The sequence below is a fragment of the Hemicordylus capensis genome, chromosome 4 (assembly GCF_027244095.1).
Source record: "Hemicordylus capensis ecotype Gifberg chromosome 4, rHemCap1.1.pri, whole genome shotgun sequence".
NCBI lineage: Eukaryota > Metazoa > Chordata > Lepidosauria > Squamata > Cordylidae > Hemicordylus > Hemicordylus capensis.
Genome location: NC_069660.1, coordinates 282,948,856 through 282,976,488, shown reverse-complemented (window position 1 = coordinate 282,976,488; position 27,633 = coordinate 282,948,856). Strand labels below are relative to the sequence as shown.

The 27,633-nt window shown below is 45.0% G+C and overlaps 1 long non-coding RNA gene across 1 annotated transcript in view; it reads left to right on the top strand.

The window, feature by feature from the left end:
- The window catches only part of LOC128324626 (uncharacterized), a 41,718-nt gene that overhangs the window by 9,338 nt on the left and 4,747 nt on the right, over positions 1-27,633 (top strand). Inside the window, exon 2 of the long non-coding RNA XR_008306988.1 lies at positions 18,569-18,622. This is a non-coding gene — a long non-coding RNA (uncharacterized LOC128324626). The remainder of the gene's footprint in view (positions 1-18,568; positions 18,623-27,633) is intronic.

The following is a 27,633-nucleotide window of genomic DNA, read 5'->3' as shown; positions in this document are numbered from 1 at the left end:
GACAGCCATTTGGGGAGAGGCTGACAGCCCCAGGCTGTAGCTCCACAACAGAGCACGTACTGTGCATGCAGAAGGTCCCAGGTTCAATCCTTCCTGGCATCTCCAGGGGCTTTTACGCCCAGCAGGTTTTACCATGAGTTTACACTGAGGCTTTACTGCGAACTCAAAGTTGCCCCCCAAAGCCGACGCAAATAGTATGATTTTTTAAAATCCCAGATATAAATTGGACTATACTCCTGCTGGTACTATATTGGGCAGCAGTGATATAGGAAGATGCTGAAAGGCATCATATCATATTGAGCAGGAGGAGGCAATGGTAAACCCCTCCTGTATTCTACCAAAGACAACCACAGGGCTCTGTGGGCACCAGGAGCTGAAATCGAATTGACGGCACACTTCACTCTAATGCACAGTGAATAACCCGAATTGTGTGTGAACTGCTCCCTCATAACTCGCAGGGACTTCAGGGTAAATCTGGACAATATGTGAACGCATCCCCTCCATTCCGGAGATGGGAATTAAAGGGCTTTAAAAGCTCCGTGTGAAAAGCTTCCAAGTAGGGCTGGGAAATAACCCCACCTGTATCCCTAGAGAGAGCCACTGCCTGTCTAATTCCATGCTTACAGCACAATCTGTCTATTCAAAGGTATGTCCCATTGGTAGGACTTATTTCCAGGTAAGTATGCATAGAACTGCAGCCTCAAGCTGGATGTTTAGGAGTAGTAGTTATATATAAGAAATGTGTGGCATATTCATCATGATGAATTAAATAACTATATACTGCATACCATGGGGAAATATATATTATATTGGCAAGATCGGAGCAGAACACTCACTACCTGTGTAAATCCACATGTACGAGAGAAAGTGGCTTATCGGTCAATAGTGAAGATCACAGAATATAGTTCCATGCAGTCCTTCTCTTCTGCATCCATTGTGTTTAAATACAAGTTCACAGAGGGCAACAACCAATGTTTACATTCCCAAATAAGAGCTAGAGCCAGTTCATTACATGGACATTTCCTCCTTTGTCTATGATATAACAAGTCCTATGACTTAATTCTGTTTACATCCAGGTCTGCCTATAGCCACTTGTTTATATCTGCCTGCATAATAACCTTGGCAGAGCTGACTCATTGTTTCTGCTGATGGTGTAATAGTTGTCTGTACTGTTTTTCCCCGACACATTGTGTACCAAACAGAGCCATCTGTACTGTACTGACCTGGTATGGGCGTTTGTTCTTTTCTTATTTCATAGTCATCCATCCAATTAAATATCATGTCAGCTAAATAACTTTATAGAGTTAGGCATTGACACAGGATAGGAAGAAGCCAGTTTTTCACATGGTCAAACAAATATCTCCCTGCCCCTGCCCCTGCTATACCATCCAAATGGTTCTTTTACTGGGTCAGCGAGCCAAAGAACATCACCAGCGGAGAAGTTTTTAAAAGGCTTTATTTGCTCTGCAGAAGCAAAGGTTCTGGCCAGCTAGTGCCCAAATTCCAGAACCCCGATCATCATTTACAACAGATTTTTATACATTACAGATCACATAGGTAAGTAATCTCTTTAATACATGATAACAGTATCTTCTCATTTCATTTCCTGTGTAAACCTAATTGTACTTTGTTCCTACTTAATAGCAATAGCAATAGCACTTACATTTATATACCGCTCTATAGCCGGAGCTCTCTAAGCGGTTTACAATGATTTAGCATATTGCCCCCAACATTCTGGGTACTCATTTTACTGACCTCGGAAGGATGGAAGGCTGAGTCAACCTTGAGCCCCTGGTCAGGATTGAACTTGTAACCTTCTGGTTACAGGGCGGCAGTTTTACCACTGCACCACCAGGGGCTCTGCTCTACTTAAGTAACGGTTTCAGCTGGGGAGGAAATTCCATTGTGTGTTTTAAACCTTTCAGCGTGACTAGATTAGTTTTATAAGTTAATCAATTATATCACCCCCACCAACAATCTCAAGGTTTTTTAAAAAATTTATGGGTCAAATTGACCTACATTTAATACTGACTAGAAGAAGTCTCCGTTCCTTTGCTGTACCAGCCACACAATCAGTGTAGGGAGCTAGGAAGTGAGAATTTCAAATATCATACAATTTACTCCAATTTCGGCCCAGCCTTGGAATGTTAATTTTTTAAACAAAACTAATATCTGAGTTTGGTACAAAATCATAGTAAAGATGCACAAGGTGGAGTGTAACGATGGATAATTATAATTTTTAAAGAGAGACACACACCAGGGACTGCTTGGGAGCCACATCATTTAAGAGAAAAGTCTGGTTCCTAGTGTCCAATATGTAGGGGTTGTTACTCAATGATGAGAAAAATGCTCAGAAGGATCCTGCTTTCTGTGGTCTTTTTATCTGTGTTCCAGGACTGAGCACTGTCACTGAAAACAGGACTGCATTTCTAAAACAGGGGTAGGCAACATCTTGGCTCTCCAGCTGTTGCTGAACTTCAACTCCCATCATCCCCAGGTGCAACAGCTGGAGAACCAAGGTTGCTTACCCCTGCTCTGGAACAGCCCTGGTTCAAATTAATTCCTCGTGGCCCAATATATTTGATGTTTTGTTCTTTGCCAACCAAGCTGAACCACCTCCGGGTTCCCACCCCAGTTTTATTCAAGTTTTTACTGTTTGATTAGCAACACTTTCATATGGGCTTTGAAATGTAGGGTCAAGGGTTTCCCCATTGCCACAAAGTAAATCAAATCAAACCAATCTTTATTAAGGTCCTTGACCAGCATAAAGTAGGTTACATTAGAGCGGCATTAAAATGGCATTTACTGTAAACAGGTTATCTCTGGAACTATGCGTATAGAGACTAAAAGCATTACACCGTTATACAGCTACTGCTAAAATATGGTGAGCTATCCTAAAACTGCATTTAATTGCCACAAAGTAGCCACCTAATGGCACAGTGGGGAAATAAGTTGACTAGCAAGCCAGAGGTTTCCAGTTCAAAACCCCGCTAGTATGTTTCCGAGACTGTCTCCAAGACTATGTTTCCCAGACTATGGGAAACACCTATATTGGACAGCAGCAATATAGGAAAAATGCTGAAAGGCATCATCTCATACTGCGCGGGAGAAGGCAATGGTAAACCCCTCCTGCATTCTACCAAAGACAACCACAGGGCTCTGTGGTCACCAGGAGTTGGCACTGACTCGACAGCACACTTTACCTTTAGTATGTGAGGCAACTGTCTTTGCTGATCTGATGCCACAGATATCTTTGACTTCATGGCTGTGACATCAAAGCAGCAAAGCCAATGGCCCTGAGTCTTTTGTGCAAGAGACAGCTGATCTACCTGTTTGTTGATCAGCAAAGCCAGTTGTCTCACATACTAAAGGTAAAGTGTGCCATCGAGTCAGTGCCGACTCCTGGCGACCACAGAGCCCTGTGGTTATCTTTGGTAGAATGCAGGAGGGGTTTACCATTATGTTCAGCTAATACAATCCCAACAGTGGAGATGGGCCATGAACCCTACACAAACAAAAACTTGAGATAACTAACCATTGCAAAATCACAGGCGTGCCATGGGGTAACACACTCATGGGAAGTGTAGTGGCAATGGTCCCCCAAAGTAGCCTGACACTTTTAATGAAACTGCTTTGGAGTGTTGGCTATGCACTCCTGACTAATCTTTGGGCTTGTGTGGGGAATCAGCGCACTAGAGTGAGCAGCAGTACAGAATAAATTTGTACAAAGCTTTGGTCTTGGACACTGATGACAGAGAGTTGAAGTCAAAATACAAACAGGTTTATTTAGGATAATAGGAGTACAGAAATAAAAAATATTAATTAATAAGCAACACAATATTAACTAATAAAACTAACAAGGCTAATAATACCAATAATACTAAACTGAAGCTCACAAAGAGGCATTTTAACTTAAGAGCTGGATTAAAAATCCACTCAAGGCTGACCAGAGAAACAGACTTATAGAAAGAAGCTTTAGACTTAACAGAGATCAAGGAGGGAGCAAAGGTGTAGCAGAGGTTAGTATAGCTGGATCCTTTCTGATGGTGTGTCGGACACTTGTTGCGCAGCTGGTGCTAAGGGAACCTCTCCCGGTAGGAACAAGCAGGAAGATGGGATGCAGGAGTGGGGACCTGGGTGCTACTCGTGGGTCAGGAAGCCAGTGAAAGTCTAAAGGTGGTTTGATCCCAGGAGACCAGATCCCTGATGCAGCCAAGCATGCCACACAGATTGGGCCTGGAGACAGGGCCCACTTGGAAGGCATGCGAGCCAGGACACAACAAGATGGAATAGTTGCTGCCCAGATGCACGTACATACAATGTGTGAATCCAGAGAAGAGATACACTGTTTGATTGTCTCTGTGAAACAAACAGGCAGCGGTCTGCCTTGAGATCAAATGCTGACCACACTTTTCTGTGGAAAGGGGTGACATCCATGATGGACAAAAGAATACATTTTGTCCTGTTCAATTCTAGGAGGGTGTGCTTTAGAGCTGGGGGTTCTCAGCGTTGAGTCCCCAGATGTTATTGGTCTTCAACTCCCATAATCCCCAGCTAAAGGCCACTGGGCCTGAGAATCCCTGTTCTAGAGCACAATGAAGTGAAAAGGTTTAGACAATCTGTATCTAAAAATGTTGAATAGGTGGACTCAGAGCTTATCTGGTGTCAGGAAGAAGATAACTTATTTCTTTGCCATAATGAGCGAGTTTCCCATACATTTCCCATATTTCATGTCAGCCATTAAGGCTTGGAACAGAGAGATGAGCCTGTTGCAATCTCTTATCTGTTCCTTCCTGGGAAGGTGATTAGCTAGAAGGCTAATCCTTTGTGCCAACACAGAGGGGAGTTTTCGGCTACTCCTTTTAGAGGAATAACTTCTTGTTAACTCCTGTCTACTTCAGTTTCCTCATCTGGCATTGGAATCAGAGAGAAGGGCACAAGGAATAGTCCTCTTTCAGTAGCAGGATAGGCTTGACATGGAGTTACCTTCCCCATCCTGCATGATAAGTGACTTACCCTCGGGAGTTAGCCCATGTAAGCAAATGGTGGACCCAAGATTCCGCAAAGCAAAATGGAAGCTACAAGCTTGTAGTTCTAAATCATATGCAGGGGTGCTACTGGGAGCCCCCAAACAGGCTAACACTTACAAAGTCAATCTTTTTTCATAATTCAGGACAAGTTCTGCCACTTGTCCCAGATTGTCATTTGCAATTGTCAGGCAGTTCAACTGCATACCTTCAGGGAGAGAGAAAAAGATGCTTTCGTGTGATCTCTCTGTTAACATGCTCATTTAAAGCACACAGGTCAACTGCTTGAGCAACTGTTGACACTTATTTAGGCCCATACATGCCCATAAATAATACCTGTAAGTTAACATGAGCTGCCTCTTAGGTGCCTTGAGTCATATCTAAAGATCTAATTTTGTCCCCCGGGCTGCTTATTTATGTCTTGATGATCTAGGTGCCTAATATCAGATATGCAAGACTGAAAATGTGGTCTATGTCTTTCACTAGCTCAGACCTGTGGCATGCTCAGTGTTCTTGTGAGGCTCTGACTACTGTGGATACTCCTGAGAACTAATCAGCAACGAGAAGGTGCAAAGAAAAATATTTATTTATTGTCTTTAACGTTTATAGGCCACTTTCTCCACTTATACAAGACTTCAAAGTGGTCCGCAATTAAAAAAAACCACAAACCCAATAAAACAGGATAAGTATAAGCATAATATAGCAGCAGCAGACATAATACAACAGCCAGGTAAATAATTCATCAACACCAAACATTTAGCAAGGCTGCTCAACTCCGGCCCTCCTGCAGATGTTGGCCTACAACTTCCATAATTCCTGGCTATTGGCCACTGTGACTTGGGATTATGGGAGTTGTAGTCCAAAACCAGCTGTGGGACCTAAGTTGAGCAGGCCTGAGTGGAATAAGGTCTTAACTATCTGCTGGAAAACCAACAGAATAGAGGTCAAGCAGGCCATATTTGCCCAAGTAGAAGATTACTCTGAATTTAAGACAACCTCCTCAAACAATACAGGTTAAATATAATAAATTGATCCAAGAGAAAGAGTACTCTGAATTTAAGATAATAACTCCCCCATCATTTCTAACATCAAAGAACCTGGAGAGCAGAAACCTAGAAGCTCTTCCCACGATCAAGTGGGAAGGGCTACCCTGTTATGTGGGGATGAAGCCTGAAAGTGCTTACCTCCCCGCAGACTATCACACAGAACTCCCTAGGTGGGCAGATCGCCTGCCCAGATGAGCGGCAGCTTCGCTCGGGTGCTCCTGCACCCGGCCGCGGTTCATCTGGCAGCTGTGGGGCTCAGGCAAAGGGAAGTGCTGCTGTGCAGCACCCCACCCCCCAGTAATGCACTTCATGAGTGCGTGGTGCATTCCTTGGGTCCCCGAGTGTGTTCGCCGTGGCTGCAAGCAGCCGTGGCAGACACATGACCCAAAAAATGGGGTTAGCAGAGCACTTGCTCCGTTAACCTCGTTTAAGTGGGAGGGCATTTAGGCGAGCTTCCCCGCCAGGCTCCTGTTGCTGCTCATGAGTAGCAGAAACCGGGCTGGGCTCCCTTAGCCTGCTTTCTGCTGCTTGTGGAAATTCCCTCCTAGTCTTGGATTCAGGTAAATACAGTAATAGGTGGGGATTCTACAACTGCAGTGTCAATATCAAAAAAGCCCCATCATCTCTCACTGTCAGTTGCACCAGGAGCTTGGGACTCTAGGGATTGCATCCTAAGGGCTGGTGCCAGGGGAAGAGGAGCTTTCTCCTCCGTTTGCTGATTGCCCACTTTCAGGTTCAGTCCCCCATGCCACATGCCAAAGGGCTCACAGCCCTCAGGAACAGATGTTCAGAGGTCACTGGGAGCTACACAGGGAAGGGGAGACTGGCAAAAACCACCAATCTCCCTGACACTAGCAGAATGTTGGCTGCAATCACTTCCAATGCAACCCGGAGTTTGGTGAGAGTCAGGTGTAATTCTTTCTTCCACTCTGGTTTCTTCCAGCTATAAAGTGGAGCTCATATAGGGTAGCTCAGATGACCGATGTTAGGGTAAGAGAAGCCTCCCACCCTAATTCCGGAGTTGCTGGTCATGGGTCATGAGTTGCTGGTCATGGCACAGAGGTCATGTGTGTGCCGGCACCGCACAGGGGCAGCTGGGGGAGAGCTATACCAGCGCACTGAGAGAGCTGTGGGGAGCCCCGCCAGTATGGGAACATAGGAACATAGGAAACTGCCATATACTGAGTCAGACCATTGGTCTATCTAGCTCAGTATTGTCTTCACAGACTGGAAGCGGCTTCTCCAAGTTTGCAGGCAGGAATCTCTCTCAGCCCTATCTTGGAGAAGCCAGGGAGGGAACTTGGAACCTTCTGCTCTTCCCAGAGCGGCTTCATCCCCTGAGGGGAATATCTTGCAGTGCTCACACATCAAGTCTCCCATTCATAGGCAACCAGGGCAGACCCTGCTTAGCTATGGGAGCTATGGGAATGGCAGTGAGTGAAGGAGGAGCACGGATGGACCTGCTCTCCTCTGCGTTAAAGAGGCTGGGTACGCCCTTAATTTTAAGATGATTAATGTGCCGTGATTCGGCTTCCAAATCACATTCAGCACATCCCTAAAGCTCTAGCCCTTGTAGAAGTGGAGTTAAGGAGCAAAACATACATACAGTCAGTATTTTGTTCACCTGCTAGACTTGGAGAACGGCAGGTGAAGCACAGGAGGTTGGCTGGGAGAGTTTCACACAATAAGTGTGAAACAGCATCCCTGAGGAATGTTGCCCTTGTTTTTTGTCAGCAAGGGATCTCTATAGGGCAGTTGAAAAGATAGCTTGATATTGATGTAAATCACTACCTACCTGTGTATTGCAATGTTCACGGTTTTCAGCTTTGTAGTTCATGCCTACTTAGAAGTAAGTACCATGGGTTTCAATCAGATTTTCTCCCACATATGTGTGTATAGGATTGCAGCCTTATTTGAAAAGCTCAGTGTATTTTTTGTTCTATTGCTGCTAATAATATCTCAAACTTAGTTCACCTCCCCCACTATAGATATTATTTTGGTTGGGTATGTTTTTAAACTATTGTTGGTCGATATCCAGGGCAAATACAATTCAACTGGACAGTGCATCAGTTAATTTGCATAATATACAAATTATTTAGGTGCCCGGATTTGGAAAGCTTAAATATGGCAACCCTCATTTTAATTGCATTTGAGGGCCCCATTTGACAAGGAGACCATGAGACAGCATGCTGAGAGGGAGGTGAGCAATTTTGTCATATTGTCTAAACTAGTCTGGGTCATGTAATATATGCAAAAAATTTCCATCTATTATTGAGGACATTTTTTATTTTACCTTTTCACAGTGTCCATGGTCCCTCCTCATTAGGTAGGTAATACTGCCAAGTGGAGAAGAAAATTAGACATGCATTCGGTACATAAGATCCACACATTTTTGCATACCATCTTAGGTAAAAATCTCAAAGGTTTCCGATTTTTTTTTTTTAATGCCAACATTTTGCCATTGCAATTCTTTTTGCCTCAGAATTAGTCAAGGAGGGAATGATTCTCAGCTATTTCCCTTGACAACCTGTTAAGCAACCTAATTCGAATATACCCATCAAAGGAACAATCAATAAGCGAGCACCTAATGATGAATCACAGCCTGTGCTGTTCTTGGTATTTAGGTTGCAAACTTTTGCCCAGGGCTGAGAGCAACTGTTGTTTGTTTATGTTTCAGGATGTTTGTGTGCACCAAAGCATTCATTCCGAATAACATTTTAATGATCTATTGCCTTTGTTCTTATACTTTGCAAAAATGAACTTGTATCAGTTAACTTTTCAAAAAGATCTTCCTTGGTTCTGAGGTTAAACTAAGACGAAAAATCGACCGCACCAGTCATTGCTTTACTATTATGTGTTTATATGTTTAAAAACCAAATGTCAAAAAGGGATGGGTGCCTCTTTTTTTGTTGTTCTGAGGGGGCTCCCATGCCTTTTTAAGCTGTATGTCAGCAGGGGCATCCACAAGACCTTTTATGGGGGGGGGGGGTAAAGCCAGCAATCCAATACCCCCCTCCCTGGGAGTATGCCCCATTCAATTCAATGGGAACTGGCTCAATATGGGGCGATGGGCACACAACTTCCCTTCTCCGCCCCCACTTGATCATACATGTATGTCAGACAAAGTTTTTCCCAGCAGAGATACACTGAAGAAAAATGTCACCTGTAAAATTTCTGTATCTGAAATTGCTTTTTAAAATACTGGCCAGAAAAAACTGACAACCCTAGCTTGCACAGGGTTGTCATCTTTCTTCCCCCGCTCCCGACAGATATTTTTAACAGCTTTATGATAGGTAGAAATTTGATACATGCTGTGCTGTCCAGCAAAGAGATGCGGTGATGCGGAATGCTCCACTTGAACTTCTGCCTGTTTTGCAGCTGTTAAAGGCGCTGACCTTTGATCAGGGAAAAGGGGTCGGCTCTAGTCTTGGGGAACTTATTAAGAAACTAGTGTAAATGGCCATGGGTGGTGATCTCCTTCTAAAGCCCTTCAGAGTTACATGTATTTTTTAGCACCACTGAGGCTGTTCTCACGAGCAGCCAAGACCAAGCTAAGGCACCTGTCCAGGCTTCAGCCGAAGTTGTGGGATTTCCGGGGTCCCGACCCCCACACCTCTTCACTGCCTGTGGCAGCCACAGACTGTCTGGAGGAACGATCCCCATGCCCAGACCCCACACTCGGATCGTCTGTAAGGAAGGCGAGCTTCTGCTGCCTTCCCCGCCCCCCGCCCTCAAGCCCTCTCATGCACTGTAAGAAAGGGTTCAGTGTCAGCTCAACGTGTGATAGTTGGCATGGTGCAGTGGTTAGAGTATCAGATGAAGCTGCCTTATACCAAATCTGTTCATTGGTCCATCTTGCTCAGCATTGTCTACCCTGACAGGCAGCGGATCTCCAGAATTCCAGACCAGGGTCTTTCTCAGCCTTACCTGGAAATACTGGAGACTGAACCGAAGACCCTCTATATGCAAAGCACTAAGCCATGATCCTCTCCCCAGCTGATCCATATGTGGGGAGACCCATGTTCATATTTCCAAACATTCAGCCGTGAAGTTCACAGGAGTGGTTGGGCCAGTAGCTACCTCTCAGCCTAACCTCACAGAGTCGTGAGGATGAAATGGGGGCTGGGCAGGGGGTCTCAAAGTTAGTTTCCAGATGTTGTTGGTCTACAGTTCCCATAATTCTCAGCTACAATGACCAAAGGCTCTCGTGGCTGTGGATGATGAGAGTTGTAGTCCAACAATATTGGGGGACTCAACCAGTGTTCCCTCTAATTCTTTTCATCTGTGTGCAGAATGAGTTTTGTTCCGGGCAGCAGTATCAAGGCAGTGTGTGCACATGCGCATTCAGAGTTGGACCTTCCTGATTCAAGCTGAGAGGGATCTAAAATTAACTGAGCGGATATTTAAAAAAGCACCTTGTGAGTGCGTGTACATGCGCACGCCTTAGAGGGAACACTGGACTCAACTTTAAGAAGCCCTGTGGTCGGGGTAAGTAACCTTTATGCCTCCCTGGGCTCATAGGAGGATGGATGGATAATGTGACCAGACTGAAGAAGGACAGAGTTCCTATTACGTAACAGAAGGAGGGGGTGTTTACAGGAGCTTTTTGGGAAGGCATTCACATATTGGCCAGATTTACCCCCAAATCCATGTGATATTGCAGAGAGCACTTCACACATAATTCGGGTTTTTCCCTCCATACTAGAACCTAGCCCGATTTATGTCCAGGGTTAAAAAAATCGTCTTTTTGTGTCAGAGTATCAGTTATGCCCCGAACTTGCATTAATGCCTCATGGTAAACCCGCAGTAAAGCCTGCTGTCTGAAGAAGCTCCAGGTGAACCTTCTGGTGCATCTAGCCCTGCTAGCTGCATTTGAGCATAAACTGTAGTTCAGAAATGAAATCCTAATTACTCTCATGATTAGCTGGTGGGGTGGTGGTGATGGTCTCCATATGTATCCCTCCCCAAGGACTGTGTGGTGTAGTGGTTAGAGTGTCAGACTAGGACTTGGGAGACCCAGATTCAAATCCCCACTCAGTCATAAAACTCACTGGGTGACCTTAGGCCAGTCTCTCCTGCTCAGTCTACTAACCTACTTCATAGGTTCAGTGCAACAATAAAGGTTGGGGGCGGAGCGCATCTATGATGCCCTGAATTCTTTAGAAGAAGAGTGGGATAAAATGTAATTTAAAAAGACAACTACTACTAAGCAGCAAACAAGACATGCCTTGCTCACATCACCTTTCTGGGACTGCTCTTCAATAGGGTGGAAAGTTAGAGGGGAGATAGGTTTCTCTCTGAAAACATCTTGAGTGACACTCCTCAGACCCTCCGATGTAAATGGGGGAAGAATGATTACATTCCTTGCTGCCTAAATTGAAGGGCCAATGTGTGGGGAGGAATTCAGATGGGGAAAGGTCAATCAGCATACGAAGAACCTGCAGGAAGAACCTGCAGCGATTGATGATGTTGCAAACCTGCAATCACCAAAGAGATGGCTGATGTTTGAAATTCCTCAGCGGTTCTTTGTTTAAGAAATGGCCCTTAGGGATCCCCACCTCTCCCCACTCAAATTCTTGGTTCCAACCACACCTGCAAGCTCATTCTGTAAAGTTCCCCTGGGGCAGACCAGCTCGTATCTCCCAGCATTCTTGTATCTTTAACTGCTTTGCATCTTGGGAGACAATCAGGATGAATTCTTTTCTCCTACTGGTGCCTTGGCTGGCATTTTATCGTACCCCCCTTAATCGTATAATAAATAGTAGTAGTAGTAGTAGTAGTAGTAGTAGTAGTAATAATAATAATAATAATAATAATAATAATAATAATAATAATAATAATTCAGCCATCCCAGGTCCTTCGGAAGGACTCGATGTCTGGATAAAACAAACCAGTCAATAACACCTGTCTGACTGTGTAAACAAGAAATAATAATAATACATATAATTGGCTGATGGTGATTTCCATAGGGGCCACAGAAATCACCATCAGCCAATTACAAAAAGCAACCTTACTGGGAACAGCCTATATTCTGCAACGATATCTATAATAACAACAACAACATTGAGAATAAAATTCAGCCATCCCAGGTCCTTGAGAAGGACTCGATGTCTGAATAAAACAAACCAGTCAATAACACCTGTCTGACTGTGTAAATAAATAATAATAATACCTTTTTAGCAGGTTTAATGAAGGGAGGGTGGTGTTCCTGGGTGGGGTCCTGACATTTCCCATTCAAAAAAACAGAAACAAGGGCAGGATGAAGCAATTTGCATAGAGGTGTGTCCAGCCCCTCAGCAATCTGCTGGATCAGACACAAATTTTGTCTGTTCAAACATTCTGATTTCCATAGTGGCCAACCAGATGCTCTGAGGCAACCCACAAGCAGGGCTTGAAGGCAACAGTCTGCTACTAATATTCAGTGGTAGACTGCCTCTGAAACTGGAAGTTTTGTCAGCCTTTCATAGCTATCCTCCATGCCCTTAAATCCAATAGAATCTTAAATTGCATAGAACAGAGAGGAGAGCTGGTCTTGTGGTAGGAAGCATGACTTGTCCCCTTAGCTAAGCAGGGTCTGCCCTGGTTGCATATGAATGGGAGACTAGAAGTGTGAGCACTGCAAGATATTCCCCTCAGGGGATGAAGCCGCTCTGGGAAGAGCAGAAGGTTCCAAGTTCCCTCCCTGGCTTCTCCAAGATAGGGCTGAGAGAGATTCCTGCCTGCAACCTTGGAGAAGCCACTGTCAGTCTGTGTAGACAATACTGAGCTTGATGGACCAAGAGTCTGACTCAGTATATGGCAGCGTCCTATATAGTTTGTCTAATTCCCATCTAAGTTAATGGCTCTCACCACATTTTCACCTCTTTCAGGCCTTCTCCTCCATAAGTAAGGTGAACACATGGAGAGGGATCTCGCCATTGGCCCTGCCCTGATGTCTATATGCATTCAGCTGCAAGTCTGGCAAGGGGCACAGATACACAAACAGTTGTATGAGTGCAGTTGGGAACTCTATATGAGATTCACTCTAATGCTGTACACGTGCAAATGTGGTCTTTCCAGCTCTTGAACTGAATGTGCAAAGGTCAGGGTGGCAGGGCTTTTCTGAATGTGCAAGCAGACATAAAACAGGAAGGAAGGAAATGCCTGCATTTTGAAAAGAACATTTGTGCAGTTCAACAATTCAAGTTGTGCAAAAGTTACAATGCTATGTGACGTAAAAAGTGATGGATAACGATGAGAAAAGTAAAGTGAATAGTATTGGCTCCTCTCGAACCCAGACCCTGAACAAGCTTACCCATTTCCCCTCCCTGTGCCAAAGACTCTTCGCACAGACCCCACTGCTACTCCCCACAGAGTCTACACCAATTACTACAAAAGTGCTGTTGAATTCCCAATTCTAAGGATTTTCTCGCACTCTGTGTAAGCTTCTAAGTATTCTGAAATGTGATTCTAGGCAACGAAGTATGTGTGCAGAGACATGGAAAATACACAGGTATGTATTGTGGCAGCACGTGCTACATGAACATAAGAACAGCCCTGTTGGGTCAGGCCCAAGGCCTGTCCAGTCCAGCATCCTGTTTCACACAGTGGCCCACCAGATGCCACTGAGAAGTCCACAGGCAAGAGGTGAGGGCATGCCTTCTCTCTTGCTGTTGCTCCCCTGCCACTGGTATTCAGAGGTATCGTGCCACTGAGGCCGGAAATGGCCTATAGTCAACAGCTAGTAACCATTGATTGACCTGTCCTCCATGAATTTGTCTATGCTCCTTTTAAAGCCATGCAAACTAGTGGCCATCACCACATCCTGTGGCAGAGAATTCCATAGATTAATTATGCATTGTGTGAAAAAGTACTTCCTTTTGTTGCTTCTAAATTTCCTGGCCTTCAGTTTCATGGGATGAGCCCTGGTTCTGCCATTGTGAAAGAAGGGGGGAAATTATCTCTGTCCACTCTCTCTAAAGGTAAAGTGTGCCGTCGAGTTGGTGTCAGCTCCTGGAGGCCACAGAGCCCTGTGGTTGTCTTTGGTAGAATACAGGAAGGGTTTACCATTGCCTCCTCCGGTGCAGTATGAGATGATGCCTTTCAGCATCTTCCTATATCGCTGCTGCCCGATATAGGTGTTTGGGAAACATACCAGCAGGGATTTGAACCGGCAACCTCATGTTTGCTAATCATGTCATTTCCCCGCTGTGTGATTAGATGGCTGCTCCACTCTCTCTACTCCATGCATAAATCATACACCTCTATCATTCATGTCTCCCTATAGTATCCTCTTTTCCAAACTAAATAGTCCCAGGTTTTGTATCCTTGCCTCATAAGAAAGGTGCTCCAGGCCCCTGATCATCTTGGTTGCCCTCTTCTGCACCTTTCCCAGTTCTACAATGTCCTTCTTAAGATATAGTGACCAGAACGGTATGCAGTACTCCAAATGTGGCCGCACCACAGATTTTTATAAGGGCATTATAATATTAGGGGTGTGCAAGCCAGCTCGATTTGAGCCGAGCTTGACGTCAAGCCAGCTCAGCTTGAAGGGTTCAGGGTCGAATTGGACCAGCCTTGGCTTTTCCGTGTTTGAACTGACCCAGATCGGAACTCTTCTGGTAAATGGGAATAGGGTAAGTTTAATTATCTAAAGGGAGGCTGTGGGCCAGGGCTCCAGATCTTTTAAGTGTCTAACAATGCCTCTGGTGCAATCTCCCCTCCATGGAGGAGGTGGTCTGCCAGGGACCCTTTGATTTTTATGTTTCTTCTCAGTCTCCTGTAAATCACCCCACTTTTCCCACTTCATGCATAATTTTATAAACTTCCACCATGTCCCCTTGCCTTGCCTGCACTGCTTTCTCACCCTTAGCTCAGTCGGGCCATCTCGGTCTGCAACAGGTTTCACTGCATTTTTGCACTTAGGCCCACCTCTGTCTCTTGACATTTAAGAAGGATGTCTGCATCTCTGGATGGGTGGGTGAACTGAATCAAGTGTCAGGATGGTCTTGGTGGCCTGAACAATATATTACTGTATGAAAGTGCCACTTCTGTATTCCAAAAGTAGCAAAGGAGGCCACTGTAATGAAAGACTGTCTTCAGGTGAAACCGGGAGACTGTTATATAACTGCACAAAAGGGGATGCTGAAAAATAGCAGCTGTCTCATATAGGTACGCAGCAAAATCAGTGAATCACAGACTCCCTTGCATAGCTGCATACATAACACAGGTTTCCTGTGTAGCATTTAAGACTCATTGCATTATGTGGTACCATTTGAGTCATTTTATCCCTTGCATTCTCTGCTGCATAATTGCACAGATCTTTAAGTGGCCTAAAATAAGTATGATTTAGGGGGTAGGTGACTGCTATTAGCTCAGCTCACCACCTACAGTACATCAGTCAGAGTTCCATCCTCCCAGCACAATCAAAAGAATGCCTCCCTCCACCAATGAAAACTCCTCTCAGAATTTTTAGCAAGGGATGCAGCCCACTCATCCCACAGTAATTTTAAGTGTTGCTTTTTGGGGACCATAGCTCAGTGGCAGAACATGTGCTTTTATTTTCTTTTCTTTTAAAAACACCCTGCCTTTCTCCCATTGCAAGAGGTCAAGGTGCCTTAAATGGCATTTGCATACAGTCTCCTATCGGCACTGTCCAGATCATCTGCGTAATTTCAGCAGGGTGACTGCCTGTGATATACTCTGTGATCCATTTTGTAAAGTGTCAAATTCAAAGCCTGGCATGCCAGAGACATTGAATACTACTGTCTTCAGTAGGTAACACCAGCATTAAGCCTGACCCAGCTTTAACCAGGCGTCCAGACCATTAGGCATCTCTCTATCTACAGGTGTGTCCTTTTATAAGGACAGAGCTCTGGGGGGGTGTAAGGTCAGGCATCCAGAGAGCCCCAACCTAGTCCATGAGAAAACGCTGACATATTTCTAATACTGGAGCTGACCTCCCCCACTCCCCCATTCAACAATCCTCTGAACATTGCTGGGAGCACAGATGGTGCTCCCAGATGAGCAGCACTGCGCCAGGCAGCGCGGAGCTCTGGAGGCCAGGACGACACATCCCAGCCTCCGGGTATCCCGTAATGCACAGCACACCAAGTGCGGTGCATTGGCGGATTCCCCCATCAGACAGGTGGGGGGCCATCGCAGCCCAAGGAGACACATGACCCCGGCAGCTGGGTTAAAGGAGCCCTCTCTGCTAAGAGCTGGGCTTAAGAGCAAGGTTTGGCTGGGCGGGAGCACCTGGGATAGGCTGCTTGTGAGAACAGCCTCGCCGTGTTCTTCCGGCAGCAAACCTAAGGTGCTAAGTCAACAAGTGCTACAGAGAGCAAGTGGAAGGGGCTCGATCTGAAACAGTAATTTGAATTAACCAGCCAAATTTTTGGTGCAGGCTTTTAGACCATACAGAGTAGCCTGATCCATATTGGTTTGATTAAGGGAGGGGATTGGGGTGGGGTGTGCTCATAAATGAATAGCCTTCCCTCACCAGAGGGACAAGATTAGGTGGCCTTATCATGCATTCTTATAATTCAGCATTTCTGTATGTCCTGAATGAGTTATCTATCTGATGGTATTATCCATTTGAAGCAGGAGGAACAGTCATCACCAAACATAGATACAATCTAATTTACATTTGACAGCACCCATTCCTCCAACACAGTACAAAGAAACCCACAGCTCTGTGGAGTCAAACTGATTGGATTGAATGAAGTTGAAGTGATTGGATTCAAGCCTAATCCTCTGCAAGTTTACCTAGAAGTCCCCAAGTTCAATAGGATTTACTCTCAATTAAGTGTGCACAGGATTGTAGCCTTGCGCTTCATAAGGTTAAATCAAAATACGTCCGTTTTAGTGATCTGTGGATCAGATGTTGCCATCTACTTCCTAACACACATCTCATCAACCTATTTTTATATAACAGTATCTTGAATTGGATATTAATAGTTGTCTTTGTGTTATGTCCTACCCATTTGCACCATAGTAACAACAAATCTGCTAAATTTTAATTCATAGCTGTGTGCTTTATTGTCCCCATAGAAGGTGACTAGTATATCAAGCAGTGTACCTGGAAACCAGTTTCCTGTTCCTGTCTAGATGCTAAGCGTACCATTCATTGTGTCTATAAACGCTCTACTTATGAAGCTTAAAATTTGGCAGGTTAAAAAAAAAAATCCAGCTATGGTTTGGTTCCTCGCTTTATCCATTGATCTTTCATAAATCCCACAATGTCAAGTAGTCGGATCCAGTTTCCCCGTTTAAAGCCACCAAAGCAATTTATAGTTGTTCCCAAGAAATGTATTAATGCCCTTACAGTTATTTATGTTGCTTAAATTAGCAAGGACATATACAGTATGCAAAGCCTGGCCAACTCACATTCATCTCTAATTATGTCACCAGGAGAGGAACTGCCTTCTGCCCATAACATTTCTCTGCTTATTGTAAAATGATCCAGGCTTCAATGGATCATATTATGGTCTGCCAAGTTAACAGGCATGTTTGAGGGTTCCCTCCCCCCTTCAGCTAGTACTTTTCATACAATCCCTTTGCTAGATTTTTCCACTTCTTCAAGCGGTGCATTAACATTTAGAGCTGTTGTTCATAGCAGAAGCTTTCCAAGTCAGAATGGTTTATACCAGGGATTCTCAACATTGGGTCCCCAGATATTATTGAACTTCAACTCCCATAATCCCCAACCAAAGGCTACTGGGGCTGGGGATTATGGGAGTTGAAGTCCAAGAACATCTGGGGACCCAACATTGAGAATCTCTGGTTTATACAGCCAATGTGGTGTATGCTGCTGAACTTGGGGAGAAGCCTGAGTCTTCCTATTTTGTGCTCTGAATGGTCTTGGGTCAGGACCAACATCTGGGTAGGAGGCACACCCAGCCAGGCTCCAAGCCCTGTGCACTCTCCTGAGACACGGTCATGGCATGGAATGTGCCAAGAGTGTGGCTATAACTGTGCAGATGGGTTCAAAGAACCCAGCCCCCCCAGCTCTTGAGGGCCCCCCAGCTCCATCCCTCCCTATTTTCTTCATTATCTCTCTCACTCTGAAGGCCACGGGGAGAGGGGTGAACACGGCCCTCTCTCCCCTAGCTACACCCCTGGAATGTGCTTTCCCTTCACCCTTGATACAGTGCTGGGTACACAGTGTGGACTGGCCACTGCCATCCTATCCAAATCACAGCTCGCACACAATCACTTCCCCACTCCTTCTACCAAGATTTCTTCACACTATTTTTTTCTTCTCGGGTGTGTGCATGGGGCATGAAGCCTGGTGGGGTGCTTCTCCTAGCCAGTTCCGAGGTCATGGGAACAAGCCCACCCCCCTCTCTTTTTCTTTCAGCCTGAGCATTTCAAATACTGAACCATACTTTGGTTGGGGGCTCTTAATTGCCTTCCTTGTGCCCATCTGCCCAAGGCCCTGTGGACACCTTTGTATTCTGGCCTTGGTATAGTTGGCAGAACCTGAGAAATTCATGGCAACTGTTTCTTCTGTAGGGTGGGGAAGCAAAACCACACCAGACACCACAAGAATCACCAACCCAGGTCCATGTAAGTATAGTCTGAACGACAATCACAACATGAAATTGAAGCCCTCCTGCTCCCACAATTCAAGAGAGTCTGTATTGCCTGGGCTACTACTGCCTTCCTCTTGTCCTCTTGGTCCAAGAATAGCAACATGATGCCCTCACTGTCATTGTTGTATTCTGTTCTGTCTAGCAATCTTTTATGTTTTGTTATTTAGACCTTTGTCCCAGACAACCATTGGGCTCTGTGGTTGCTAGGAATCGAAACTGACTCAAAGGCACACTTTACCTTTTACCCAGGGTGGATCCTGTAGCGAGTGTGTGGGGTGGTGAGAATGAAAAGGTGGGGGGGGGGGTGGAGAAGGAGAAAATTTGAGTTGTCTCAGGAATAAAATCTTAGTTCAATCTACACACAATTGCCTTGAGTTTATGAAGAAAGCAGTTGTAAAACGTTTGGCAACGAGATTTTGAACCAGCTGTGTGTGTGTGAGGCTGCAAAGCTTGTGAATGTTCCTGCATCTTCATTTCATTGCATTCCTAGCCCTACATTCCTGAACTGCTACATTTGCTGCTGCTGTTTCTCTAGATTCCTGACCTGCATAACCCCTGAAGGTACTTTTTCCTTATCTGTCCTAGACTCCATTCACAGGATGCCTGCAGCAGCTCAGATCCCACTACTACCTTTTTTCTTGTCCGCCCCAGGAGAACCTGCTCTTCCCTGGAAACAATGGAGGTCCTATTTCTGCAATTACCTCCTCACTATACAGACCCCTGATTTTATTCCAGCAAAGCAGAAGGCTATATTGCTTCACTGCCTGGGTCCCAAAGGCCAAAGAATATAGAATCATTTGCCATTTCCTATCTATTTGGAAGGGGATGCCAGTCCTTGTAAAGCTGATCTTCAAGCCTTAGATGATCATTTCAGCCCTACTTTTAATGTGATTGCTGAATGTTACAAGTTTTATTCTAGATCCCAACCACTTGGTGAGTCTAGCATTGCATGCCTTAAGTGTAACCTGTGAATTTGCCAACCCTATCTATCTATCTATCTATCTATCTATCTATCATATTTCTATACCGCCCAAAACATATATCTCTGGGCAGTTTATTTGTTTGTTTGTTTGTTTTTCAATTTCTATACCACTTTTCATTAAAATAATCCCAAAGCAGTTTACAATATAATTAAAATAATGCACAATTAAAATACAAATTAAAGTACAAATATTGAATATAAAAATAATATATCTCTACTTAAACATTTAAAAAATATATATAACAGTAACACACAAAGTAGCAGCATTAAAACTGAAAGTAAAAGTGAAGTTGTGCCATCAGTGTTGACTCCTGGCGCCCAAAGAGCCCTGTGGTTTTATTTGGTAGAATACAGGAGGGATTTACCATTGCCATCTCCCACACAGTATGAGATTATGCCTTTTCAGCATCTTCCTGTATCACTGCTGCCCGATATAGGTGTTTCCCACAGTCTGGGAAATATACCAGCGGGGATTCGAACCAGCAACCTCTTGCTCCCTAGGCAAGTTACTTCCCCGCTGTGCCATTAGATGGTACTTTTGTATAAAAGCCTGGGTGAAGAGCCATGTTTTTACTTGTTTTCTAAAAACTGTGATGGAGGCTGAGGAGCGGATGCCAGCCGGGAGAGTATTCCAAAGCCTGGGGGCAATGGCTGAGAAGGCCCTGTCCTGTGTGCACAGCAGCCAAGCCTCTCTCACCATCCTCTCGCAGAGCAGAGCCCCCTCTGATCATCTTGTCGAGTGGGCAGAAACCCTTGGAGCAGGTCGTCCTTCAGATATCCAAGGCCCAAACCGTTAAGGGCTTTAAAGGTCCAAACCAGCACCTTGAATTGGATCTGGAAACAAATTGGTAGTCAGTGCAGCTCTTTCAGAATGAGTGTAATATGATCCCAGCAGGCAGTTCCGGATAAAATCCTCGGTGCTGCATTTTGCACTTTACTGATGAAATGATCAGGGATCAGATTGTTATGAAAACAAACTGATCCAAACTGCATGAAAAACTGCTACTGGAGCAGAAACTTACCTTGGATAAAGACATAGAGATGGCTAGGAGGGTGGAAAAGGCTCTTCACTATGCCAAATCGCTAAATCCGGTATGCCAAAACCAACCTCCTGAAATCTAGGCAGTTCAGTCTAAATACTTCCAAGTCCAATCTTCTCATCTGGCACTGCCCCGGAAAGTGGCCGCACAGGAAAGGAAAAGCTACCAGTGCTATTGATGTGGAGCAGAGCGGCTCAGCTTCAGCCATCCTGCAGACGTTGGCCTACAGCTCTTGCCCCGAGATTGTGGAATGCGCTCCCCTGCTGAGATATGATCCTCCCCATCTCTGGCAATTTTTAAAGCACACCTGAAAACCCATCTCTTCACCCAAGCTTTCCCAGATTTTCAAAACTGTCTGTTTTTAATTGTATGGCTGTTTTAAAATTGTTGCATTGTTTTAACTTTTATATGTGTTTTAATTGTTTTTATGTTAACCGCCCAGAGATGAAGGTTTGGGCAGTATAGAAGTTTAATAGACTCACTCACTAAATAATCTCTGGCTATTGGCCACTGTGGCTGGGGATTATGGGAGTTATAGTCCAAAAACAGCTGGGGGGCCCAAAGTTGAACAGGCCTGATGTGGAGACTGTGCCCACAAAACCAATGCCTTGCAGCAACAGGTGCAAGAAAAGGGGAGACTTTACTCAGGTTTGTAAGTCTGCTGTTCACTCCATTACTGATTCACTATATGATACAGATGAACCACTTCCTGACAGCGTTTTAAGTGTGAGAGAATCAGAGCCTGCTTCTCCACATTGTCAAGTAAAACTTAATGGCCATGAAGTGCGGATGATGGCTGTTTCTGGTTCTCTGTACACTATGATTTCCAATCTGCTTTTCAACAAACCTCTTACTATATCAGATCTACACTAGGGATGTGCGGACCGGTTCGAACTCGAACCCATTTGAATTTGAACCAGGGTGGTTCGATGGTTCTAATTCAAACCAAACCAGCCATCAGGTTCGAGCTGCAGATTTGAATCCGAACCAAACTGGGGGTGGTTCAATTTGAACCAGTTAGAACCGGTTTGGACTGGTTTGGACCTCCAAAAATGGGTGGGGTGGTAGCAGGCACCCATGGGTACCTACCTTCCAAACCCCAAAGCAATCGGACACTCGTATGATTTTTATTTATTTTTATTTTTCTCTCATAGGGTATAATGGGACTCGAACCAGCCCATTATTCTCTGTTGTGTAACACCCATGGGTTCCAACAACCACCCAAACCCCAAAGCAATCAGACACCCCTATGATTTTTTATGAATATTTGAAATATTTTTAATTATTTTTCTCATAGGGTATAATGGGATTGAACCAACCCATTATCCCCTATTGTGGAGCACCTAAGGGCACAAAAGTGGGGTGGGTGGTAGACACCCAGGGTTGCCTACCACCCACAAAGCCCCAAGGCAATCGGACACTCCTCTGATTTTTGGTGAAATTTAAAATTATTTTGGAATTCCTCATAGGGAATAATGAGGATTGCAGCAAATTTATAGCTTCACGTCAGGGGGAAAGGGGTGTTTTAGAGTGGAGTGTGGTGGGTAGTAGTGCCCAAGGGGACCAGGAAGCTATCAGAATTATTTGAAAGGAATTGGGCAAAGGGCTGATTTTTAAGTGATTTTTGAAGTTTATGTGTCTTTCAGGTTAACAAGAATCTACACTCAGAACACTTCAGAAACAACAAAACCCAGTACCCCATGGGTTAGCAACCTATGGGGGGGGTTAGCACCCTCTGTTCACTACACCACCACTCACTCTGGGCCACCCCAGCACCCCACAAGTGGCTTTAAGGTTTTTCTCCATAGGGAAGTATGGAGGTTTCAGCAGCCCCATAACTGCACCGGGGGTGGTGGTGCTGGGGTGGCCCAGAGAGAGGGTGCCAACCACCCCCATGGGTTGCTAACCCATGGGGTACTGAGTTTTGTTGTTTCTGATGTGTTCTGAGTGTAGATTCTTTGGTAGCATATAAGATTTTCAATGACAAACCATGAATCCACTCTCATTGCTAACCTTAAAGACACATAAACTTCAAAAATGTATCACTGCTGCTCAACATAGGTGTTTCCCATAGTCTGGGAAACCGAAAACAGTTCACTACCAGCTCCTGTGTCAGAGAACCCAAGAATTACAAGAAGAGTGCGTGAAAGGAGACCACCTTCAAGACTCTGACTAAATTTTAATTAAATTCCATTTTGGTTATTATAAAGGGGAGAGACATGTTGTATTCTCTCTAGCAATATTTTATGTTTTGTTTATCAGATGTTTGTCCCAGCGGGGATCCTGTACAGAGTATGGAGGGTGGAGTCAGAAAGAAAAGAGAGGGGAGGAAGGAGAAGGAGGAAATGGAGGTTTTTTTTCTGAATGAAGTCTTAGTTAAATCTATATTAGATTGCTTTGTGTTTATGAGGAAAGCAGTTATAAAAGTCATCATCCACTCAAGAGGGAAGCTGGACTTTGCCCGTTGGTTTTCAACATTACTCATTTCCTGAGATGCCATTAATTCTGCTCATCCAGGTTTCTCTTGAATTATGTAACTGTTTTTCCTGCATGACCCAGTAATCTCCTTTGTCAATCACACTGCAACCACATTAAACCTTCTCCTTTAAACTTCTTCATTAAACTTTTTTTTTCATATAACACAACTGCAATTAAACATCCAGACCAGATTATAGGAAACTAGCTACAAGTCCTCTGCTCTGACTGATAATTATACTACAGGTTTAGAGTCAGTGTGATGTAGTGTTTAGAGTGTGTTGGACTAGGCCTGGAGAGACCAGTATTCAAATCCCCTTCAGTCCTGAAACTCACTGGGTGACTGGGCCAGTCACTTATCTCTCACCCTCATCTACTTCCCAGGGTTGTTGTGCAGATAAAACATAACCACATACACTGCTGTGGGCTCCTTGGAAGAAGAGTGGAAAGTTAAGCATGTATGTATGTACAAATAAATGAATAATTAAATGCTGAGTAAGTCATGTCCTGTCTTCTTTACAATTGAGTCAGGCAAATGGACGGAGCAATAAAAGACCATCAAGGGAGTCTCTCTGTATTAGGGCTAACACCCCATTCCAGAAATCCTAGTTAGGAACTTAGGAAGCTGCCCTATACTGTGTCAGAACTTCGGTCCATGCTCTTAGTATCATCTACACTGACCAGCAGCAGTTCTCCAAGGTCTCAGACAGAAGTCTTTCCCAGCTCTATCTGGAGAAGCCAGGGATTATACCTAGGGCTTCTGCATGCAAGCATGCAGATGCTCTTCCACTGAGCTATGACCCCATCCCCCTATGAGGAATATCTTGCAGTGCTCACATATAGTCACCCATCCAAATGCAAACCAAGGAAGACCCTGCTTAGCAAAGGGGACAATTCATGCAAAATATTCTAAGTGCAGAGGTTGTTACTTGCAGGCACGTCTGAGTCCAAGTATCTTCAGGACTAGTTAAATTACTAAAGTGCCAGTGAATAGAATCTGACTGCCTTACCTAGTCTAACAATCCCTAACTCTTTTTATCTGTTCTTCATGATATAATGCGGAGGCCCAGCAAGTTATAAATGATATGCAATCTGAGAAGGAATTGCATATTTTCCCCTTGATGTGTGTAGGATTTGAGGAAGCATCTGGTCTGTCTTGTTTACAGCAGTTACGTTCCTCAGGAAGCTGGATTGAAACAATTCCTTTATACATTTAAGGAAATTCTCTTTACTTCCTCAAAATGGCTAATCATTATTTAAAAAAACAAAACACTTCAAGAGTAATATGACATGAAGAACAGCTAACAATGAGCCTCGTCCTTGGCCATAGGAGTTAAATTTAGATGTTGGGGCAACATAAGACACTTGGACTGTTTTTGTTTTAGTTGAATTGTCTTCTCTGCCTTTATTAAATCAATCTAATAGTGCAAGTTGTTTAAAGTATCACAAATACAACTAAAGTTGGGCCAGTATGGATAATACTTTACTGCTCCATGAAATCAGGTTGGGGCACACCAATAGCATGCACATCAGATCTGACCGCCCTGCTGGTACACCCTTTTATTGCTTGAGGGTGGGCTGTGTTGGAGCTAGGATCCTGGCAGCATCGGCTCTCAGTTGCAATGTCTCACAGTGACCTTTGGGCGTGGGGGGCGTTTAGGGTCATGGATAAAAGTGTTTGACTCCTCCCCTCTTTGCTCTTCTAGTGTTAGACTCTATTTTGTCTCTTCTGAGATGGCTGTTTGTTTTGGTCTCTCTCTTCAGCCGTGAGCTACAGCTGAAATTAAGCTGCAGACTTTCTAATATTTTGTTTGTAACCTTTAAATAAATCCTTGTTGTTCTTCAAACTTAAAGAACTGTCTCCAGACCTCTTGCTTGGCTGAATTCTCCCCGAACTGGCTTTGCTCTGCTAATGGGAGTTGAACTGCCATTCTTCTATAGGCTGCTCACCTGAATGTATTCGGATGAACAGCCCACTCCCACACAATAAAGGGATGTGCAGGGAGAGTGTCAAGATGTCTGTGGAAGATGTCCTGTTGGGTGCACACTCAGTGCATCCTCTTTCTAATCATGTGGGCCATTCAGGTGTAGTCCGTGACTCGATAAACTCAGGTCTGATTTACATTCCTAACTAGCTGACCCTGCACAGAGCATCTGTGCGGTTGTGCACTGAGCCTGTGGCATCCCACCCCCACAACTCTCTCTCTCGCTCTTGCCGCCTCCACAATGCTCTCACTTGCTCTCGCCACCCCCCACAACACTCTCACTCACTCTCACCACCCCCACAACACTCTCGCTCACTCTCACCACCCCCCACAATGCTCTTGCTCACTCTCAACATGCCCCACAATGCTCTCGCTTGCTCTTGCCGCTCCCACAATGCTCTCGCTCGCTCTCGCCACCCCACAATGCTCTCGCTTGCTCTCACTGCCCCCACAACGCTCTCGCTCGCTCTCGCCACCCCCACAACACTCTCGCTCGCTCTCGCCACGCTCCACAATGCTCTCACTCTCTCTCACTGCCCCCACAATGCCCTTGCTTGCTCTCACCACCCCCCACATATCTGGCTTGCTCTTGCCACCCCCCACAAGTCTCTCGCTCGCGCTCTCTGTCCTCTGTCTTTCTATCTCTGTCTCACAGTCCTTGCTTCCCCCTGCCACTGCCAGGGACTGTCGCCTGCTCGCCTGACAGCCTCCGAGCTCCCTGCTCCCTGCCGCTTCACGGCGCAGCTCAGCCAACTGCTTGCTGCCTGCAGCCCCCAGAGCCAACTGTCCAGCTCCCGAAGCCGCCCCCAGCCTCCGAGCTCCCTGCTGCTTCACGGCACCCCCGAGCCAACTGTCAAACTGCTTTGTCAAACCCCCGAGCCAACTGTCAAACCCTAACCCGCCCCCTCTGTCAGCCAATTGCCTCCTTTCTACCACGTCCCCACGCATGGCCTGTCTTGGAGAATTAATAATATAGTTAATATATTAATAATTAATTAACAATTAATAATAATTGTTCTGTATGCCCTCACCCTAGAAATTTATGTCCTAGGAGTACAACTAATGGTACATTGACACATATGTAGTAATTCAAAATTGACTCAGACTCCAACAGATTCTTAGATAGGACTAACTACATAAAAAGTAACCCCTAGTCTTGGTCTCACTGAAGTCATCTGACCTAACCACGAGTTAAAGGGGCACAAGATTGCAGCCCTGGTTTGATTACTCTGTCTGCGCTGCCATAAAGAATGCTTGTGGTCCTTAGCGCTTTGGCAACCGCAAATAATGGCATATTACATGCACTTGGTTGATTTGAGAAACATGAGGGCAGTTCATATGATGGACATTTGGCTAAGCTAACCTATTACACTAATTTGGGAGCAGTGCACGCTTCTGTTTGCTGGTTGTGTGTCAATTCAAAATAAGGTCCGAGGCTAGAAGCTTGATTGTGAGTAAAGTCCTAACTGGCAGGATGGTTCTTCCGACTGTTTTATATAGCTGCTGCCCTTGTAAACGTGAAGCAATCTTATGTTTGTTTAACTAAGCTTTGTTCAGAAACCAACTCCATTTTTCTCCTCCTTTCCCTTCTAACTCCATCCCCCACACTCTCTACAGCAGGGGTACACAACACAAATACCCTAGTGGGCCAGAACCAACCATGACTTGGTGTGTGGCAGCCGAGGTTAATGTTCAGCACATTAATGATTACATTAAAATTAATTATCAAGTAATAATATCAAGTAATAAATGGAAACAATCATTAGTTACTCTTTAAAAATATTAGTGAAAGCAATTATTAATTACCCAGAACCTGTAACACGAGGAAAGACGAGGAGGCTGCTAGCCACCTTCCCTCCTCCCTGTCCCTTGTACACTTTCAAAGCTTGCAAGGATTAATTTTGAAAGGGAGCTGACCCCCACCGGGGCCAAGGCAGCATTTTGCACCAAACCTTAGGCAGGGCAGCACTTTGGTCCACCCCTGGGGCCAGCAAAAAAGTCCCTGCAGGCCAGATCCGGCCTCTGGGCCTTATGTTGTACGGGCCAGCTCCACAGGATCCCCACAGGGATAGCCTTCTAATTAACAAAACATGAAAGATTGCTAGATAAAATACATCAGGGAGCCACAGAGTTTCAGCATTTTCTTCTGTGGAGACTATTAGACAGCTGTCCCCCTCAGGAGCAGAAGGGGCTGTGACTATCCTGAGAAATCTCCTCCTGTTTTTGCTCAAGGCCTCCTTCCCCACCTCAGCTTCACTAAGTTGCATTAACTCTGCACTCTGGGCCCACAAATGTTCCATCTCCTTGACTAATAGGGGGGCAGTTTGGTGGCAGGGGAGGGCTGGCCCCTGCTAACTGGGCAAAGAGGCACCTTTTAAAAGTGGTGATTCTCTTAATTGAGCAGCGGGGGAGCAACTGGCCCTATCCAGCCCCAGCATAGTACCCATCCAGTGGCTGTTGCTGGTGTCTACCTTATGTTTCTTTTTGGATTGTGAGCACTTTG